The sequence below is a fragment of the Bufo gargarizans genome, chromosome 2 (assembly GCF_014858855.1).
Source record: "Bufo gargarizans isolate SCDJY-AF-19 chromosome 2, ASM1485885v1, whole genome shotgun sequence".
NCBI lineage: Eukaryota > Metazoa > Chordata > Amphibia > Anura > Bufonidae > Bufo > Bufo gargarizans.
The window spans coordinates 125,234,897-125,255,874 of NC_058081.1; the positions used below are offsets into that span (position 1 = coordinate 125,234,897).

A 20,978-nucleotide genomic window follows, 5' to 3' on the forward strand; every position below is an offset into this window, starting at 1 on the left:
GCGGTAGTGAAGATCGGTTACCATGGCAGCCAGGAGTCACGCTACTGAAGTCCTGGCTCCCATGGTATGTTAGTGAGCAGCATTATACTCGCGTGCGCCGTGGCCGCCGGTCGCTCCTTCTTCTGTCTGTGTGGCGCATTGCTTATGCTTACAGCATTAGCAATGCGCCGCACAGACCTATGAGAAGAAGGAGCACCCGGCGGCCACGGCGCAAGGAAGTATAATGCTGCTCACTAACATACCATGGCAGCCAGGACTTCAGTAGCGTCCTGGCTGCCATGATAACCGATCGGAGCCCCAGCATTACACTGCTGGGACTCCGATCGGAACTGCCCACTGCCACCAATGATGGGGAAGGGGGGTCCCTGTGGCCAGTGCCACCAATGATTAATACTGGGGATGGAGTGGGGGGGTGGGTTTGAGTTACCAGAGGGGGCTAATAAGAGGGAGAGGCTGGGGGGCACATGAGAGGCTGATCAGAGGCATTAGAAAGTACAACTTGTCCCGCAAAAAATAAGCCCTCATACAGCTATGTGAACGGAAATATAAAAAAAAGCTATGGCTCAAGAAAGATGGGGAAGAAAAATGAAAATGCAAAAATGAAAAAACATTTTCCATCAGACCTCAGATATCAGACCCCAAAATCCTACCTGTAAGCTCCATCAGCCTCAGATCATATCCCCAAACCTCCATTAGCCTTAGATCAGACCCCCATAGTCTTCATTAGCCTCAGAGCAGCCCCACATCAGCCTCAGAACGGACCCCCCAGCCCCCAATCAGATCCCATCAGCCTCAGATACAAAAAAATAAGCTTACCTGCTCCATTGCTTCTTCCGAGTCCTGCTGTGTACTGTGAGCTGACGGCGCACAGCGTCAGGTCATAGTGCGTGCCTACGTGCACTACGTCTTGCCGGTGTACGCGGTCAGGACACCGCAGCGGGACCCGGAAGAAGACCAACGAAGGCAAGTCCAGCCAGCGCAGCGCTGTCCTCACCTCCCCTTACCTCTGCATGCTAATGACTGTTTCCATAATGGAATTCATTTCTATGGGTCTGCTTAAAAAAAAAAAAAAACACTGAACATGCATGTCATCCCTGTGCCATCCGCATTCAAATGCCCATTCTGCAAAAAGATAGAACATGTCCTATTCTTGGCCACAAAATGTGGACCACCTACCCATTAAAGTAAAAAAATAAGTCATCTGCGATTTGTTGATTTTGCAGACCTCAATACTATGGTCATGTGCATAAGGCCTTAGGTGCAACCTTCAGCAGTCCATGCACCTGGAATAAAATTTACACTAGTTCGTAGCCGGCACAGATTTTAGTCATTATTTACACCAGAAAACTGATGTAAATGATAAACCTATAGGGACAGTGGCCCTACCCACACCACTCAACAGCATTTGCGCAAAAAGTCTTCGGAAATGACATTTAAAAAGCCTCAAACCCCTTGCGACTAAGCCAGTTTTGTGCAGTAGGGGATAAATTTCCCCTCTTACCCAAGAATTTTGGAATCTGTATTTTGCCACATTTCTTTAGCTTTTTGCAAAATCTGAACAAGGCCAATAAGAAGGTCACATTTCTAGTTGTCACAAGAATCACGTCCTACTTATACTGGTTTGTGGGACAGCAGTGGCTTTCCCTGGCTCCTGACTCACTGCCCAGCTGAACAGAATTTATAAAAATTTACCAGAAACTGGAAACTTTTCACAGCTTTTGCAAAAACAGTTTTCATATATTTGGATCAATGCCTATAGATGATGAACTTATTGAAATTGGGCAACACAAGACACACATCATTAAGAAGAGATATACTAGGGCCTGGGACAACCCAGTCATCTAGTGCAGATTTTCCCACAGCCTCATGAGACTTTTTTGCATTTAGAAAAAGTTCAGCTTGGTGTTAAACAACTGTAGTTTACTTTATCTACAACCTCTATAAACAAGTGCGGGCAGGGTGGCACAATGCCAGCAGTAGCATGACTGCACTGGAACGCTGGTATGGTGAACTTTACACCATCACCACGTGCCCAGAGTCCACTGGACTGTAAACGGTCTGACAAATACAGGTCCTTCTAAAAAAATTAGCATATTGTGATAAAGTTCATTATTTTCTGTAATGTACTGATAAACATTAGACTTTCATATATTTTAGATTCATTACACACCAACTGAAGTAGTTCAAGCCTTTTATTGTTTTAATATTGATGATTTTGGCATACAGCTCATGAAAACCCAAATTTCCTATCTCAGAAAATTAGCATATTTCATCCGACCAATAAAAGAAAAGTGTTTTTAATACAAAAAAAGTCAACCTTCAAATAATTATGTTCAGTTATGCACTCAATACTTGGTCGGGAATCCTTTTGCAGAAATGACTGCTTCAATGCGGCGTGGCATGGAGGCAATCAGCCTGTGGTACTGCTGAGGTGTTATGGAGGCCCAGGATGCTTCGATAGCGGCCTTAAGCTCATCCAGAGTGTTGGGTCTTGCGTCTCTCAACTTTCTCTTCCCAACATCCCACAGATTCTCTATGGGGTTCAAGTTATGAGAGTTGGCAGGCCAATTGAGCACAGTAATACCATGGTCAGTAAACCATTTACCAGTGGTTTTGGCACTGTGAGCAGGTGCCAGGTCGTGCTGAAAAATGAAATCTTCATCTCCATAAAGCTTTTCAGCAGATGGAAGCATGAAGTGCTCCAAAATCTCCTGATAGCTAGCTGCATTGACCCTGCCCTTGATAAAACACAGTGGACCAACACCAGCAGCTGACATGGCACCCCAGGCTATCACTGACTGTGTGGACTTGACACTGGACTTCAGGCATTTTGGCATTTCCCTCTCCCCAGTCTTCCTCCAGACTCTGGCACCTTGATTTCCGAATGACATGCAACAGTCCAGTGCTGCTTCTCTGTAGCCCAGGTCAGGCGCTTCTGCCGCTGTTTCTGGTTCAAAAGTGGCTTGACCTGGGGAATGCGGCACCTGTAGCCCATTTCCTGCACACGCCTGTACACGGTGGCTCTGGATGTTTCTACTCCAGACTCAGTCCACTGCTTCCGCAGGTCCCCCAAGGTCTGGAATCGGTCTTTCTCCACAATCTTCCTCAGGGTCCGGTCACCTCTTCTCGTTGTGCAGCGTTTTCTGCCACACTTTTTCCTTCCCACAGACTTCCCACTGAGGTGCCTTGATACAGCACTCTGGGAACAGCCTATTCGTTCAGAAATGTCTTTCTGTGTCTTACCCTCTTGCTTGAGGGTGTCAATGATGGCCTTCTGGACAGCAGTCAGGTCGGCAGTCTTACCCATGATTGCGGTTTTGAGTAATGAACCAGGCTGGGAGTTTTTAAAAGCCTCAGGAATCTTTTGCAGGTGTTTAGAGTTAATTAGTTGATTCAGATGATTAGGTTAATGGCTCGTTTAGAGAACCTTTTCATGATATGCTAATTTTTTTAGATAGGAATTTTGGGTTTTCATGAGCTGTATGCCAAAATCATCAATATTAAATCAATAAAAGGCTTGAATTACTTCAGTTGGTGTGTAATGAATCTAAAATATATGAAAGTCTAATGTTTATCAGTACATTACAGAAAATAATTAACTTTATCACAATATGCTAATTTTTTGAGAATGACCTGTACATAGATTGAAAGCTCCCCTGGATAAGTGGCTGCCCTATGTAAAAGGTCAGCAGAAAAGGAATGGGATCGCAAAAAAGTCGCAGTGTTGTTTTTGCGGCTTGTGCTGTGATCCCATTTATTTCTATGGGATCACTGCTACTCTGTGATCCTGGCCACGAACAGTGTTTCCGTACCCTAATACAAAGGTATGCTATAAAAGACGTCATACCCCACAGAATATACTCTGTATGGCAGCACTGTACTGGTCAGTATACTTCAGTAGGGGCCACTACACTGCACAGCACCTGCTTTTATGGCATAGTCACATTCATGGCGATACAAAACTGCCTTTACCTTAAACTAAATCTGTTACCTGAGGCCTCCCTATCTAACGGTCTGCTGTGGTTCACCTGATTAAAACCCCGTTTATCTTTTGATGATCCGAGGCTCCATTCCCAAATTTTTCTTAACCCTTTCCCAACCGCCTAACGTAAATATACAACGGCGGTCAGGTATTTAAAGATGGAGCCCGTCCCCAAGCGCCATAACAACTGGGTGCCGGATGTTTTAAACAGCAGACACCCGGGGGTAATGTATGCATTCAACCACAATGTTGATCGCACACATTTAACCCCTCAGATGCCGTGGTCAAATCTGAGTTTAAAAACCACAGTGCACCTGCAAGATCGGGGGAGATAGATGTTGTGGGCGGCAGCCTTGGTGCTCCGGAATGATCCGAGGCTGTCGCTCCTAGGTTCCTGTGGAGCCTCTGCCTTGTGGCAGGGCTCCACAGGAACACAGTGAAATTCTCCTTTACTCTAATGCTAATGCATCAGAGTCTATGATTGATTGTTTAAGTTCCTTAGCACAACTGTTAAAAAAGTGTACGAAAAAAAAAAAAAGTTTAAAAATATACATTATATATGTCGTATTTTTCGCCCTATAAGACGCACCTAGGTTTTTGAGGAGAAAAATAAGAAAAAAACTATTTTTCTCAGTAATGTGGCCACATATGAACATGAGACCAGCATAGATGTCTTAAGCTGCCAAGCGCACAGATGAACTTTAACCTCTTGGGGACATAGGGCGTACCTGTACGCCCTGATGTCTGTGGTGGGCGGCGATCGGAGCTGGGTGCCTGCTGAAATCAATTAGCAGGCACCCTGGGATAATGCCTGGGGGGGGTCCTGTGACCCCCCTCTTCGTATCGGCGATCGCTGCGGATTAACCCTTCTATGCCGCTGACCGCGCTGCTGTGGCGGGGACTCGATGTCTCAGAAGGCAGCCCGATGCCGTGCAGAGGCTGCCCAATGCCTTGCATGGCATCGGGACCTGCCTTCTACAGGAGCCGAGGAGATCCAGCCTCAGGCTGGGTCTCCTAGGCAACCTGTTAGTGTAAAGTAAAGAAGAAAAAAAAAAAAAAAGTGTTTTTAATAAAATTAATAAAGTAAAGAAAAACTAAAACGCCCCTTTCCCCTTATTTTATAATAAAAAACAGAAAAAAATAAAATATAAAAAAATGTAAAAAACATATTAGGTATCACCGCGTCCGCAATGGCCGGCTCTATAAATATATCACATGATCCACCCTGTCCGATAAATACCAGAAAAAAAAAAAAACGGTGTAAGAAAAAAAAAAAGCCATTTTTGTCACCTTACATCACAAAAAGTGCAACACCAAGTGATCAAAAAGGCGTATGCCCCTCAAAATAGTACCAATCTAACTGTGACCTCTTCCCGCAAAAAATTATCCCCTACCTAAGACAATCGCCCACAAAAAATATAAAAACTATGGCTCAGAATATGGAGACACTAAAACATATTTTTTTTGCTTAAAAAATACTGGTATTGTGTAAAACTTAAGTAAATAAAAAAAAAGTGTACATATTAGGTGCGCTATAAAAATATCACATGACCTAACCCCTCAGGTGAATACCGTAAAAAATGAAAGAAATATAAAAACGGTGTAAAAAAAATATAAATAAAAAAGGCATTTTTTGGTCACCTTCCATCACAAAAAGTGTAATAGTAAGCGATCAAAAAGTCATACGCACCACAAAATAGTACCAATCAAACCGTCATCTCATCCCGAAAAAAATTTGCCCCTACATAAGACAGTCGCCCAAAAAGTAAATACAACTATGGCTTTCAGAATGTGGAGACACAAAAAAATCATTTTATATAAAAATACCACATAATCTAACCTGTCAGATGAATGTTGTAAATAACAAAAAATAAAAACGGCGACATATGTGATATAAATGGTGTCCAAAGCCATCTGTGATCCATGTACAGCACTAAGACCATTACAATATACGTGTATATTAGTAGGTGAGGTCATAAAAAGGATGTAATTCACCCTTCAGCCCCATTTCATCATGTTTTAGCCTTATGTGCTAGAGAAGGGGCCGCCAGCATGAAGACAATACACAAAAGGAGGCATGCTAAGGGCTGGAGGCTGAAGGAGGTCTAGCCGGCAGCCAGGACGTGCAGAACATTCCCTCCCTCAGAGCCAAACAGCAGCACATTCCTGACGTTCCACCCGGACTATGCCTCATGTAAACATGGGGGACTGGACCAGACAAGGTCCCACTGCTGGTGCATATAGCAGGAAAGGATTATAGACAAGTACATGGGTATACATACATGCAGGAGAGGTTGGTCCGGCTTCCCAGTGACTTTAATATCTGCCTGTAACATCTGGCTCCTGTGGTAAAGACAAGGTAAAACAGTCCTGTATCAATAGGGGTCAGAGAAACCACTTTAGGGTCAATATTAATCCAGCTATAGGAACTTTCAAAGGGCTTTCCAGTACTTAGATACTAATGGCCTATCTTCAGGCTGGGTCACAAAAATAAGAATTGTTGGGGGTGGGGAAGGGGGGGGACCAACACCCAGCGGCGACTGGTCCCAGAAACTATACAGTGGACGGAACTGGAAACACAAGGCTCCATCCACAGTGTAGTGGCCATACTGGGGTACTGCAGCTCAGCCCCCATTCAAGTGAACTAGCACCAGTCTGCAGTGGCCAGCATGGTTGTGTAACATACAGCGTAGTAAGGGTACAGGGGGTGCCAGGGTATAGCGGTACCCGCTCAGGTTTATGGTGTTCTTCAGCAGACATGTCTACCAGATCTTCACGTGGCAGGGGACAGCTGTGGGACAAAGGGACAAGCGAGCAGAGCAGGTCACAAGTCACTGGCTGGAAGTCAATATATACTTAGCAAATTTTGCCAATTACATTTGATGGGAAGGATTAGAAGACGCAGGAAGCCTGTATACTCTAGATAGCCAGTACCTGTACTACTCACACCATCTGGTCACTTACTACATGGATGGCCATAGCCTCCAACTTCTGTTGTGGATGTGCCCCCTTTACCCACTAAGGTACACCCAATTTCCACTAAACCACAAGCCTTAGAAAACACGTCTTATCTGCCCCTTAGTGTTTCACGCCACTCTTTTTCATGGAAGTGAGCAGGGCTAATAAGTGTGAGGTGGCCTGACAGATAACTGGTGTACATTACACGCCAGATCAAGGCTGGCATAGATTTACATTTCGCACTACCACAAGATGTGCTAAATTTATTAGGGCTCTTTCACATGAGCAAGTTTTCCATCCAGATGTGATGCATGTAGAGAACACAAAGCATCCGGACGGAATCTGGACCCTTCATTTCAATGGGTCTGAGCACATGAGCGGCGTTTCTCATTTATGCAGGCGCAGTGAGGAAGCTGGCAGCCGGCGAGCGCCCTTCACTATTCCACAGATTTACATGGCAGACAGGGCCGGAGGTAGGAGACCAGCGATGCCTGCCCCTGTCCATCTAGTGTAGCAGGGAGTGGCCAGAGGAGGGAGAACGGAGCCTCCAGGAGAAGGGGCAACGCACCCCCCCCCGCTCCTAGAGGCTAATTAGCATAATATAAAAGTTTGTTTTTCTCAATAACGGCGGCAGGCAGTGAGATGGCGCTAATATAGTTATGTTCAGCTGGCATTAGCGATGTGCTGATACCCATTTTTTAGGTGACAGAAACCCTTTAAAGGGTTGTACACCCCACTGAACTGCAATAACTGGTATGTAGCGTCATGTCAGGGGGCAAATAAAAATAAAAAATAAATAAATCAGAAGGGGCCACTGATGTAGAAGTCATGGCACTGATGGTTATTTATGGAAGAGCAGACGCCAGATCACAGCGCACATCTACATGAGCACCGCTATACAGTGGCCATATAAACACTGCACAACATCCATTCCAAATAGAAACTCCATATAAAAGGCCATTCAGGGAGGTCTCCAAGGAGCGTGCCAGCACATCAATATTAAATATCCTCACTTATTCCCATCTAGATCATGTTCATATTTAGAATCTTCCATGGAAGAAATCAATGTGTCTGTCTGCACCGAGAACACGATCCAAACAGGAAAATGGCAAGCACTTTATCAGCGAGACGACCCAAGTTTCAGGTAGAGACCGCCACCCCACAGATACATACACACCCTATATGCCCACTGGATTATTTTTTAGTCCAGCGGTCTGTTAGCCATCCAGCCGCTTCTAACAATCAAAGACTGACGCTAAAAAAGTATGCATTCCCATCCGTTATTATTAAAGGGGTCGTCAATGTGCGATCTGTAGGGGATCCGAATGCAGTTCAGCCTCATTCACTTGAACCGGACTGAGCCAAGGCCGTGTGACCGATGAACGTGAGGTCACTGCCCTGATCGGCAGGGGTGCCAGGTGTCGGACCCTCACCGAACACATACTGATGACCTATCCCGAGTATAAAACTCTCAGACAACCTTTTATCCAAGGCTCCTGGTATCATTGGTACCTGTCCAACTCCTACCAAATGCACATTCATACAGTGCAGCTGCTGGCCACATCTGCACAGGCTCCAGACACCTATGCTTATCTCAACTACATTAGATGGTTGGCCGGTCCCACCAAAGTCTTTGCGCTCAGTCGACAGTAAGTGCAATTTATCAAATGACCTGTGCATTTATTGGGTCATTTTCTCAAAATTTTAAGGAGTATTCCAGTCCGCAGGATAGGAGATAACTATTATATTGGTGGCGGTCCTACCGCCGGGATCCCCACCAATTAAGAGAAACAGGCTCTGTACCCCATGGAGTCCCCTGAAATGAACGGGTAGGTACATGGACGCTCCATTCATTTCTATGGGCGTTCTGGAAATAGCGCTGTACTCTGCCGTCTCTGGAACTCCTATAGAAATAAATGGAGCAGCTGGGAGAAAGTCCCAGCCAGCTGCGCCTTTCATTTTGGGCAGCTCCGCAGGGTATGGGCCCCCGTTCTCGTGATCAGTATGGGTACCAGCAGTAGGATCCCCACCAATTTTAGGGCTCATTCAGACAGCCGTATCCTGACCGCAAAACTGTGGATACGTTTCTTGGCGGACAATTCAGCATGTCCGCAAAAAAAACTGATTGCATTCCGCATTTTTGCGGACCCATAGACTTCAATAGGGCCACGTCCTGATTTTCACTGACAAGTATAGGACATGTTTTATTTATTTTGCGGAGCCATAGAAAGGAAGAAAAGAGCCCCGTAGAAGTGAATGGGTCTGCATCTAATCCGCAAAAAAACAGCCGCGTTTTTGCAGACAGAATATGGCCGTCTGGATGAGCCCTAATACTTATAGCCTATTCTGTGGATAAGGGATAGCCTTACATAACTGGAATACCCCTTTAAGTGCATTTAGTCAATACTTAAAGGGGTTTTCTAGGCTACGAATATTGATGCCCTATCCTTAGGTCAGTGGGAGTCTGAAACTCGGGAGCTGAGCAGCAGTAGCCTGGCACGGTTCTGGAGATGCTGGGTCCACACTATCGGTAGGGTCACTCCATCAGTTTCACATGGCTTTTTGATGAGAATACTTAAGATTTATAAATCCATGGCATTCTACTTCAAAAGGTATTGAGACAAATCTGTGAAGACACCTCCATGACCTGTTCTTCACCGGAAATTTCTGCTACATGTGTCCAGAAAGTTGGAGCGAATCTGCACCATCCATCAGGCCCTCACTCACTTGGTCCCAGGCCCTAGGGTCTGACTTCCGGACTGTCTTCACAGGATTTCTGGTTCCTTTTCTCAACTTCCTGCACAGATGTGGTCACGTGCACTGCAGCAGCCACTGAATGGCCTCAGCGGTGATGTGTCCCCGAGCAGCACGTCACATGCCACTTAGGGCCATATCTCCACTGAGGGTTGTCCTTTGATGCAGCGGCAAACATGATCCTGATTCCCGTCTCTGCAGGAAGTAGGCCCAGAAGTCCAGTGAAGACCGCCCAGGAGCCAGATCGGGTCAGCCCAGGAGATGCCACTTCTGCAGACGATGCTTCAGGTGTTGTACGGTTGCCTCCAACCATCTCGTCTGGCAGCGATTCTCCTGCCCATGGGCCACCATCATTTTGAAATAGGAAAAAATAGCTGCGTGGTATACCTCTTTATTGCAGTGGTCAGCTGTACAGCACATCATGCTACGCTCTCCCATACAGTACAAAAAAAAGGAGATTTTTGTATAACTTACCAGTTAAATCTCTTTCTCGCTCTTCCTTGGGGGACACAGACCTTGGGTATAGCTCAGCTCCCTAGGAGGCGTGACACTAAGTAAAACTGTTAAGCCCCTCCTCCATCAGCTATACCCTCAGCCTGGAGATAGAGGCTACCAGTTGCGTGTCCAAGTAGTGAAAGGATAACAACCAATAACGGAAACAACCAGCCAGCAACCCAACGGGGCGCCAGACCATAACCCTGTAACCAAACACAGAAGGGTGGGTGCTGTGTCCCCCAAGGAAGAGCGAGAAAGAGATTTAACTGGTAAGTTATACAAAAATCTCCTTTTCTCGCCCATTTTCCTTGGGGGACACAGACCTTGGGACGTTCAAGAGCAGTCCAAGAAGGGAGGGACCACAAACCCAAGGCGGAACACCACCAGAGCATCAGGAAACCGCTGCCTGCAAAACCAGGCGGCCCAAAGCAGCATCCGCTGATGCATGCGTATGCACCCTATAGAACTTTGTGAAAGTGTGCAGAGAGGACCAAGTGGCTGCTTTGCACAACTGTTCAGCCGAGGCCCGATGCCTCTGCGCCCAGGAAGCTCCGACTGCTCTGGTGGAATGAGCAGTGACGCCGAAAGGCGGAGGTCTGCCCTTGGCTCGATAAGCCTCAGACACCGCCAGTTTAATGAAACGGGCAATAGCCACCTTGGAGACCGCCAACCCTTTGCGCGAACCCTCCGGAACCACAAACAGGGAGTCCGTGCGCCGAAAGGACCCGGTGACCTCCAAGTAAATCCTCAACGCCCTGACCACATCCAGACGGTGCAGTTCCCGTTCTCTGGGGTGGGAAGGAGAGGGACAGAGCGACGGAAGGACGATGTCCTCATTGATGTGAAAGGCGGAGACCACCTTTGGCAGGAAAGTCGGGACAGGCCGAAGCACAACCTTATCCTGGTGGAAGATCAGGAAAGGTTCGGAGCAAGAAAGAGCCGCTAACTCCGACACCCGTCGGAGAGACGTGACGGCCACAAGAAAGATGACCTTGCAGGACAGAAGGCGAAGGGAGACCTCCCGTAAAGGCTCGAAGGGGGCTGATTGGAGCGACGAGAGCACCACATTCAGGTCCCAGGAAGGAACTGGAGGGCGGTACGGCGGAACAGAGTGAGCCACCCCTTGTAAAAAGGTCTTAATTGGCCCTAGAGGGGCCAGGGGACGCTGGAGAAGATTAGACAGCGCCGAAATCTGACCCTTCAGAGAACTGAGGCACAGCCCCAGGTCCAGACCCGACTGGAGGAAGGACAGGATTGTGGGAAGAGAAAACCGGAGAGGTGGGATGCTCCGGGACTCACAGAACCCCAGATAGGACCTCCAAACCCGATAGTAGATCCTAGAGGATACGGGCTTACGAGCCCGGATCATGGTGCGGACTACGTCCGCGGAGAAACCCCGTCGCGTTAAGACGGCGGTCTCAATAGCCACGCCGTCAAACGTAGCGAGCCTAAATGCTCGTGGAAGATCGGTCCCTGAGAGAGAAGGTCTTCCCTGGAGGGCAGTGGCCACGGTGCGTCTGCCAACAGCAACATTAGGTCGGCGTACCAAGACCGGCGGGGCCAATCCGGGGCGATTAGAATCGCGGGGACGCCCTCTGCCGCGATCCTCCGATGAACCCGTGGCAGGAGGGGTAAAGGAGGAAAGACGTACAGAAGGGAGAATTCGCGCCACGGAAGGACGAGCGCGTCGGCGCCGTATGCCTTCGGGTCCCGTGCCCTGGCCAGGTATAGGGGGACCTTGTGGTTGAATTTGGAGGCCATGAGGTCCACGTCGGGGCGACCCCAGCGAAGACAAAGGGCTTCGAACACCTCTGGGTGCAGGGACCATTCTCCCGGGTCGATGGTGGACCGGCTGAGGAAATCCGCCGCCCAGTTGTCCACCCCCGGGATGTAAATCGCAGATAAGGCCGGCACGTGCGTCTCCGCCCAGAGGAGAATGAGGGTCACCTCTTGCATCGCTGCGAGTGCCTCCCTGATGGTTTATGTATGCCACAGCCGTGGCATTGTCCGATTGGATCCGAACAGGGTGGCCCCTCAGCAGATGGGTCTAGTGTCTGAGGGACAGAAGAATCGCCCTCAGTTCCAGAATATTGATTGGAAGTCTGGACTCCGATAGAGACCAAACGCCCTGGACGGACCGGGGAGGGAAACCCCCCCCCCCCCCCCACCCCCGTAAGCTGGCATCTGTGGTAATCACCAGCCAGTTCAGTGGAAGGAAGGACTTCCCCCTTAGAGGGATATGCAACCACCAGCCGAGGGAAGCCCGAGCCAGGGGAGGCAGAAGAAAGGTCCTGTCCAGACTCCTCGGTGATTTGTCCCAGGCCGACAGAATTGCCCTCTGAAAGGTGCGGGATCGGAATTGTGCGAACGGCACCGCTTCGAAACAGGCAACCATCTTTCCCAACAACCGCATGCTGGATCTGAGGGAAGGGCGGTGATGACGGAGGAGACTGCGAACCGACCCGCGAAGGGCCAGACGCTTGTCCGACGGAAGGCGGACCTCCGCCAACTCTGTATCCAGGAGCATCCCCAGGAAGATCAGCCGTCTGGAGGGGGTAAGGGAAGATTTGGGGTGGTTGATAATCCAACCGAACCGCGTCAGGGTCTCCAGAGTGAGTTCCACACTGCGGGATGTCTGAGAGAAGGAGGGTGCCTTGACCAGGATGTCGTCCAAGTATGGGAGAAGAAAAACACTTCTTGAACGTAGAAGGGCCAAGACAGGGGCCAGGACCTTGGTGAACACTCGAGGAGCCGTCGCCAGACCAAAGGGAAGGGCGACGAATTGGAAGTGATCGTCCCCCACCGCAAAGCGCAGGAAGCGGTGATGACATGGAGCAACCGGAACGTGGAGGTATGCATCCTGAATGTCGATTGAGGCCATGAAATCCCCTCTTTCCAGGGAGGCCACTGCGGACCTGAGAGACTCCATCCGGAATCTCTGCAGTCGGAGAAAACGGTTCAGGCGTTTTAGGTCCAAGATCGGACGCACTGAGCCTTCCTTCTTGGGAACCACAAAGAGGTTCGAGTAGAACCCCCTGAACCTTTCCGTCGGAGGCACGGGGGCGACGACACCCTTGTCCATTAGAGAGTGAATGGCCGCGAAGAAGGCGGCCACTCGTACGGGATCTCGCGGAGGACGGGATCGGAAGAAACGGTCTGGCGGAATGGACGCAAATTCGATTTTGTATCCGCAAGATACAATCTCGAGCGCCCATGCGTCTGAGATGTGGGCCCGCCATACGTTCCTGAATAGGAGAAGGCGGCCCCCCACCCGGGTGGGTGGGGGCGCACCTTCAGGCAGAGGGCTGCTGGCCTGTGGGAGCCCGTGCAGGCTGGGACTTGCGCCAGGTAGTTTGCGTCCGAAAAAACGGCTTCTTGCGTCTATCCTGGGCTGGGCCAGAGGAAGAAGAACTGGCCGCGGGTCTAGACCCGGTGGGCTTGCGAAAGGACCGAAAAACGGGACGAACCAGCGCGACCACGGGGGGCGCCCATTGGCCTGGACTGGGGGAGGTGAGTACTCTTCCCACCCGTGGCCTCTGATATAAGTTCGTCCAGACGGGTTCCGAACAGGCGGGAACCCGTGAATGGTAGGCCGGCCAAAGAGCGTTTGGAAGCGGCGTCCGCCGCCCAAACCTTCAGCCAGAGTTCCCTCCTGACAGAAACTGCCAGGGCAGAGGAACGGGCAATGAGGGCACCCGCATCAAGGGAGGCCTCACAGACGAATTTTCCGGCCTGAACAATTAGTTGGGCTAAGGAACGGAGGTCCTGAACAGGGACGTCCGACCCTAACTCCCGTTCCAGTTGCAAACCCCATTCAGAGACCGCTTTGCCAACCCAGGCGGAGGCAAAGACCGGTCTAAGGGCCGAACCAGAGGCAGTAAATATGGCCTTGGAGAGGGATTCCGTACGACGGTCCTCAACAGACTGGAGGGAAGATCCGTCCTGTACAGGAATAGTAGTGCTTTTGGACAGGCGAGCCACGGGAGGATCAACCTTAGGCGGGGATGTCCACGTGGTCACAGAATCCGCTGGAAAGGGATAACAAATGTCCAGCTTTTTGGGTGTAATAAAGCGGACGTTAGGCCGAGTCCAAGCCTTGGATACCACAGAAGAAAAATCAGCGTGTATGGGAAAAACCTTGGAGGCCTGTTTGGGGCGGAGAAAGGACACGCCGGCCTGTTCAGAGCTGGGGGGGTCATCGTGTAGCTGAAAGGTATCACGGATGCTAGTGACAAGATGCCCCACCGCGGACGCCAATTTGGACGGAAGCTCTGAGTCCATGTCCACGTCCGAATCCGCCAGTTCTCCCTCAGAAAGCGTATCCCTTTGAGAGGATAGACTTGACTGAGCTCGCACGCATGGCGGAGAGAGCGAAGCATCTGGAGAAGATGTGCGCTCAACCCTTGAACGTTTCTGAGTATGCCGGGCCCTTGAAGATTCGCTGGGAGGCAGGGAACCAGTGGGGGCGGCAGAAACGGTAGTCCCAGCGGGTGCGACAGGGATTGTGGCAGCCTGCGGGAGAGGCGGTCTATCCACGAGACGGCCCACTACGTGTGTAAGGCTTTCCACCGCCTGAGACAGAGACCTAGCCCAGTCAGGGGGTTCAGAGGCACCGGGGGGCGTAGCGGGAAGCGGGCCCTGCACCGGGGCCTGACATGCAAGGCAATGCGGCTCAGATTGCCCACGCGGAAAAAGTTCCTTACAGGCGGTACAGGCATGGTACCAGGGTTTGGGGGCACCTGTGGGATCTGACATGCTGAAGTGTGGTTGTACTCTAATATAGAGACCACAAAGGGTTATAGCAGCTATGACCAGGAGGGTTAACTGTCCTACCAGTGCCTCAGAAGAACGTCAGGAGATGGCCCAGATCAGCAGCAGCAGAGAAGCAGTGAACAGCAGTGAGCAGCAGAGAGCAGCAGAGAGCGCCCACAGAAGCCGAGCGATGTACACAGGAGGTTAGAGTCCCCCACCGTGTCCCAGCTTCCTGTCAGGAGTGAGGAAGCGCGGGAAACCTCAGCAGAAAGCACGGGGAACAAGCTCCGCCCCCTCCAGCGCTTGAAATGTCTCCTGTGAAGGAGAACGTAGCTCCGCCCCCAAAATGACGCGCACGTAAGCCCCGCCCCCTGCCGGGACCGCTAAGCCCCGCCCCCCGCCGGGACCGCTAAGCCCCGCCCCCCGTTCTCGGTGGGAAGGGGGAGAGAGAGAAGAGAAAAATGGAGTCAGCCCCGAATGAGGGGGAGGGGGGGGAGAAAGATAGCAGCGTGGGGGGGAACGGCGTGGGGGTGCTGAGGATGCTGCTGTGCTGCATTGTCCTGCAGATGAGCGCTCAGAATGAGCGACCACGGGTGCCCCCCTTACCCAGAGGGGTAGATGCTGCAGATAGGAACGGGGTATGGGCTGGAATAGCCATCTCACCGTCCGACGTCTTCACCCTCAGTCCTTTCCAGCAGGGTCGCCCCTTCAGCCACTGGCACCGCAGTGGCAGGAAGCTGGAAGAGGGGCTTGGCGTGCGGGCGACCCCCTAGCTGGCGGGATGTAGGGGAGCCATTGCTGCCCAGATCCTCCTATTGCTTCTGTGGGGGAGGCAGCAGTGCAGATAAGTTGGCACTGGCGCAGCTCAACCCCGGGAGAGCAGAGAGGTCTAATGCGTCTCTGGTATCCCTAAGAAAAAATAAAATAACAAAATTAGAAGAAAAAGTAAAAATAACAAGGAGAAAACAGCCCTGCAGTAGCAGGGAGTGTTTTGCCTCCTTGGACACTAAGCTAAAACTGGTAGCCTCTATCTCCAGGCTGAGGGTATAGCTGATGGAGGAGGGGCTTAACAGTTTTACTTAGTGTCACGCCTCCTAGGGAGCTGAGCTATACCCAAGGTCTGTGTCCCCCAAGGAAAATGGGCGGGAAAAAAAGATATACCGCTATATATATGACCTGTGGATGCCAAAAGGACATACTCATGCCATTTGTCAGGCCAATGGACTATGGATGGGTTCAGTGGGTGCTGGGAGCATGTTCCAATGTCCGATGGTGGTTCCCTTGGATCGTGTAGGGTTCTGGACAAAGTGTGCAGCATTACAACTTCCCATATTACCACAATGGACATTTACCACGTATCCACAGCACAGGGGACCCCCAGGATCACTACAACAGGGGACCCCCAGGATCACCAAACCCCCTATAAGATTAAATTCAAGCACAAGCAACCAAGGTTTGTCATCTTCTCCATGGAAATTAGGAACAGAATCATTAGGGCACGGCCACACGTAGAGATCCCGCAGGGGAACGGGCGAAATTCCACCAGATGGGCTGGTTCCAAAGGGTGAAAGTCATGGTCAAAAACCAGCTTAAACCGGCGTATTCTGCTGAGAATTCCGCACCAAATACCGCCTGTTACTTGCAGTGATTTGATGTGGTTTTGCCACAGATCTTGCACTGAAAAGGATGAAACAAAGAGAGATTAGTCTACTCCCATATGCTTTACTGCTAATGCATTGCGCTGCGGGGGGGTTCTCACACAAGAATGTGCGCAGAAGTACGGCGTAATCCGCGCCGTGTGCAGGCAGTCTAAATGCTGCAGATTTCCTACACGTAAGGGCTCATGCACGTCCGTGGTTTGGGTCCGTATCCAGTCTGCAGTTTTTGCATTTCAACGGGTCTGCAACAGATAAACAGCACTTTGTGAGCTCTCCGCGTCCGCACGTCTGTTCCATCCGCAGAGTTACAGAATGTGTCCATTATCCGCATCATGGACAAGAATACAACTGCTCTATTAGGGGCCAGCTGTTCTGCTCCGCAAAATGCGGAATGCCCACATCTGTGTTTTGCGGATCCGCAGTTTGCGTACCACACAACAGTCCTGTGCACAAGTTCTTTTCTGCATTTAAACCACGTGTGGCTGCACCCTTAGGCCTCTTTCGCACCTGCAAGTTTTCCGCGCGGGTGCAATGCGTGAGGTGAATGCATTGCACCCGCACTGACCAATTCACTTCAATGGGGCTGTGTACATGAGTGGCGATTTTCACGCATCACTTGTGTGTTACGTGAAAATCATAGCAAGCTCTATATTGTGCGTTTTCATGCAACGCAGGCCCCATGGAAGTGAATTGGGCGGCGTGAAAATCGCAAGCAAGTGCGGATGTGGTGCGATTTTCACGCACAGTTGCTAGGAGACGATCGGGATGGGGACCCAATCTTTATAATTTTCCCTTATAACATGGTTATAAGGGAAAATAATAGCATTCTTAATACAGAATGCTTAGTAAAATAGCGCTGGAGGGGCAATAAAAAAAAAAAAAAAAAACAAAGGCAGCCCGGCTTCTCTTCTTTCTTCTTCTTTGAGGAAAAGGACTTTTGGTGACATTACTGCGCTCATCACATGGTCCATCACATGATCCATCACCATTGGTGATGGACCATGTGATGAGCGCAGTGATGTCACCAAATGTCCTTTTTCTCCCAGGTCATCAAAGTAGAAGAAAAAAAAGAGAAGCCGAGCAGGGCGAACAAGTGGATGAGGTGAGTTTAATTATTTTTTTAACCCCTCAATCCCTAATTTACTATGCATTCTGTATTCAGAATGCTATTATTTTCCCTTATAACCATGTTATAAGGGAAAATAATAATATCTACAAGAACACCTAACCCAAACCCGAACTTCTGTGAAGAGGTCTGGGTACCAAACATGCAGATTTTTCTCACACACGTACAAAACGCATTAAAACACTTTGCACTCGCGTGGAAAAAATGCTGCATTTTCCCACAACGCACCAGCATCCTATCAGGCCCTCACACGCGACGCCCGTGTGAAAGAGGCCTTAATAATTTGCTTAGAGTTTTCGGCGTGGCTACCTCCAGCCCAGACGCGTGTTCTGCCAAATGGGTTCTTTCCATCAGACCCGAAATAAGAGCAGAGAGAACTTTTAGGTCTTTTCACTTCTGAGTCTTAACCCAAGTGTGGTAACAGGAAAGACACAAGTGAGAGATGTGCCCAGCACTGACCAGACATGCCACAGGATCGCAACTTTATCTGGTGACTGTGCAGGAACTTAGAAGAGACTGGACAGGAGTCCGCTCAATACTGACCCCGACATTGGGAACATGCTCTGATTCAACTCTGCAGCATCCAGCATAGCAGAGCATCACTACATACACATCCCTGCTGTGCTCCTCTCCACCAATGCAGTACAGATCACGAGGACGTCACTATAGCGCCCCTGTGCAACTACAGGAACGGGACCCATTGTGGGCACAGGCCGCAGGTGAAGCAGCATTTAGTTCTGCGCTCTCTCCTCACTACCCCTGAGACAAGGTGCAGATCTGTTCACACCAGGTGCCAGGGGAGGCTATAAATAGGCCAGAGATGGCACTGCCAAGGGGTGCGATTCATTATCCAACATTAACCCCTCTCCTGCCACACACAGGCTACATAATACACGCAACCCCATCCTACATATAGTTAACTCATCTCGTGCCATGTACATTTAACCCCTCTTATGCCAGGCTTGTCCTAAAAAACTGTTCAGCCCCTCTCCCATCAGACTAGTCCACATTCTGATGACAGACAGGCCAGTGAGGAGGTTGTTGTCCTCACACACTGCACAGAAGTAGTCCCCTCTCCTGTCGGACCTGTCCCAGCCACTGCTGCCACCCCTCCTCTCCTGCCCTCACACGCTGCACAGAAGTAGTCCCCTCTCCTGTCAGCAGTGGCTAGGACAGGTCTGCCACCCCCTCCGCTCCTGCCCTCACACACTACACAGAAGTAGTCCCCTCTCCTGTCAGCAGTGGCTAGGACAGGTCTGCCCCCCCTCCGCTCCTGCCCTCACACACTGCACAGAAGTAGTCCCCCGGCTCCTCGTGTCTGCCGTCTTCTCATGGGGCTGCATTACAACAAATGAGACAAACAAGCCGCCCCCACGTGGCACCCAGCCCGCGCCCTCCTCACCTGTGTGTGCCCCTCTGCCCGCTGCTCCCTCAGCATGCCTAGGAGGTGGCAGGTAATGTATGTACCACACAATGTAAGCAGCCCGCAAACAAACTACTTCTCCCAGGAGAGTGACAGCACGGAGAACCAATCAGTGACAAGCAGAAAGGCCAGGGGCGGTGCTGCACTTCTATCAGCCAATCATTGCAGAGAGCTCGGATCCTAATGAGGATGAGGCTCACCATGGGAACTATGTAGGAAATTCATTTCACCATTAACCCCTCTGCTGCCAGTACTGTCCAAACACATTGAACCCCTACTCTGCCACTTCTGTGCCTAACACTGTTAACTCATCTGCTGCCAGTCCAGTCTCACATACAGTTAACCCCACCCCTGCCAGTCCAGTCCCACATACAGTTAACCCCATCCTTGCCAGTCCAGTCCCACATACAGTTAACCCCACTCTGGCCCCAAACACACTTTTGCCAGTTCTGTCCCAAACGTAACCCCCTCCGGTGTCAGTTCTGTCCCAATTACAGTTAACCCCTCTGCTACCAGTCCTGCCTGCAACACACCAAGCCCCTCTTCTGGCAGCTATATCCCCCATCACAGTTAATTCTTCTACTGCCAAATCTGTCTATCTCCACCATGGTTAACCCTTCTGCTTCCACACCTGCCCAGCCACTGCTGCCAACCCCTCATCTCCCGCCAGTCCTATCTCCACCACAGTTAACCTCTCTGCTGCCAGACCCTGTCCTCATGTTATCTATTCTGCCAAATCTGTCACAACTAGTTAACCCCGCTCCTGCCCTCACACACTGCACAGAAGTAGTCCCCTCTCCTGTCAGCAGTGGCTAGGACAGGTCTGCCCCCCCCCCCCTCCGCTCCTGCCCTCACACACTGCACAGAAGTAGTCCCCTCTCCTGTCAGCAGTGGCTAGGACAGGTCTGCCACCCTCCTCTCCTGCCCTCACACACTGCACAGAAGTAGTCCCCTCTCCTGTCAGCAGTGGCTAGGACAGGTCTGCCCCCCCTCCTCTCCTGCCCTCACACACTGCACAGAAGTAGTCCCCTCTCCTGTCAGCAGTGGCTAGGACAGGTCTGCCACCCCTCCTCTCCTGCCCTCACACACTGCACAGAAGTAGTCCCCTCTCCTGTCAGCAGTGGCTAGGACAGGTCTGCCCCCCCTCCTCTCCTGCCCTCACACACTGCACAGAAGTAGTCCCCTCTCCTGTCAGCAGTGGCTAGGACAGGTCTGCCACTCCTCCGCTCCTGCCCTCACACACTGCACAGAAGTAGTCCCCTCTCCTGTCAGCAGTGGCTAGGACAGGTCTGCCCCCCCCTCCTCTCCTGCCCTCACACACTGCACAGAAGTAGTCCCCTCTCCTGCCCTCACACACTGCACAGAAGTAGTCCCCCGGCTGGTCGTGTCTGCCGTCTCCTCATGGGGCTGCATTACAACAAAAGAGACGTAAACAAGCCGCCCCCACGTGGCACCCAGCCCGCGCCCTCCTCACCTGTGTGTGCCCCTCTGCCCGCTGCTCCCTCAGCATGCCCAGGAGGCGGCAGGTAATGTATGTACCGCACAATGAAAGCAGCCCGCAAACAAACTACTTCTCCCAGCAGAGTGACAGCACGGAGAACCAATCAGTGACGAGCAGCAGGGCCAGGGGGCGGCGCTGCACGTCTATCAGCCAATCATAGCAGAGAGCTCGGAGCCGAAGGATGAGCGGCAGTGCCGCCTCCTCAGCGCGGGGGAGTCCCGGTCCCAGGACGCTGATTTCGGGAAAGATTATTGAATAGAGGGAGAGCCCAGGGGAATGCTGGGAAATACATGGGAAGCTGTCAGTGGCTTGTCTCAGCTAAGCTGCGG

General features: G+C 50.8%; 1 protein-coding gene across 3 annotated transcripts in view; it reads right to left on the reverse strand.

Annotated features, from left to right (window-relative positions):
- Positions 1-20,726, reverse strand: part of KLHL25 (kelch like family member 25) — a 37,986-nt gene extending 17,260 nt beyond the window's left edge. The window contains exons 1-2 of one of the 3 annotated variants that reach the window (XM_044279456.1): positions 20,623-20,726; positions 6,265-6,325 (exon numbers count right to left, since the gene is read on the reverse strand). The gene's annotated coding sequence lies outside the window, so the exon portion shown is untranslated. Of the gene's footprint in view, positions 1-6,264; positions 6,326-16,293; positions 16,400-19,127; positions 19,212-20,622 lie in introns of those variants that run through there. The other 2 variants (XM_044279457.1, XM_044279458.1) reach the window with 2 other exon arrangements.
- Positions 20,727-20,978: the final 252 nt, after the last annotated feature.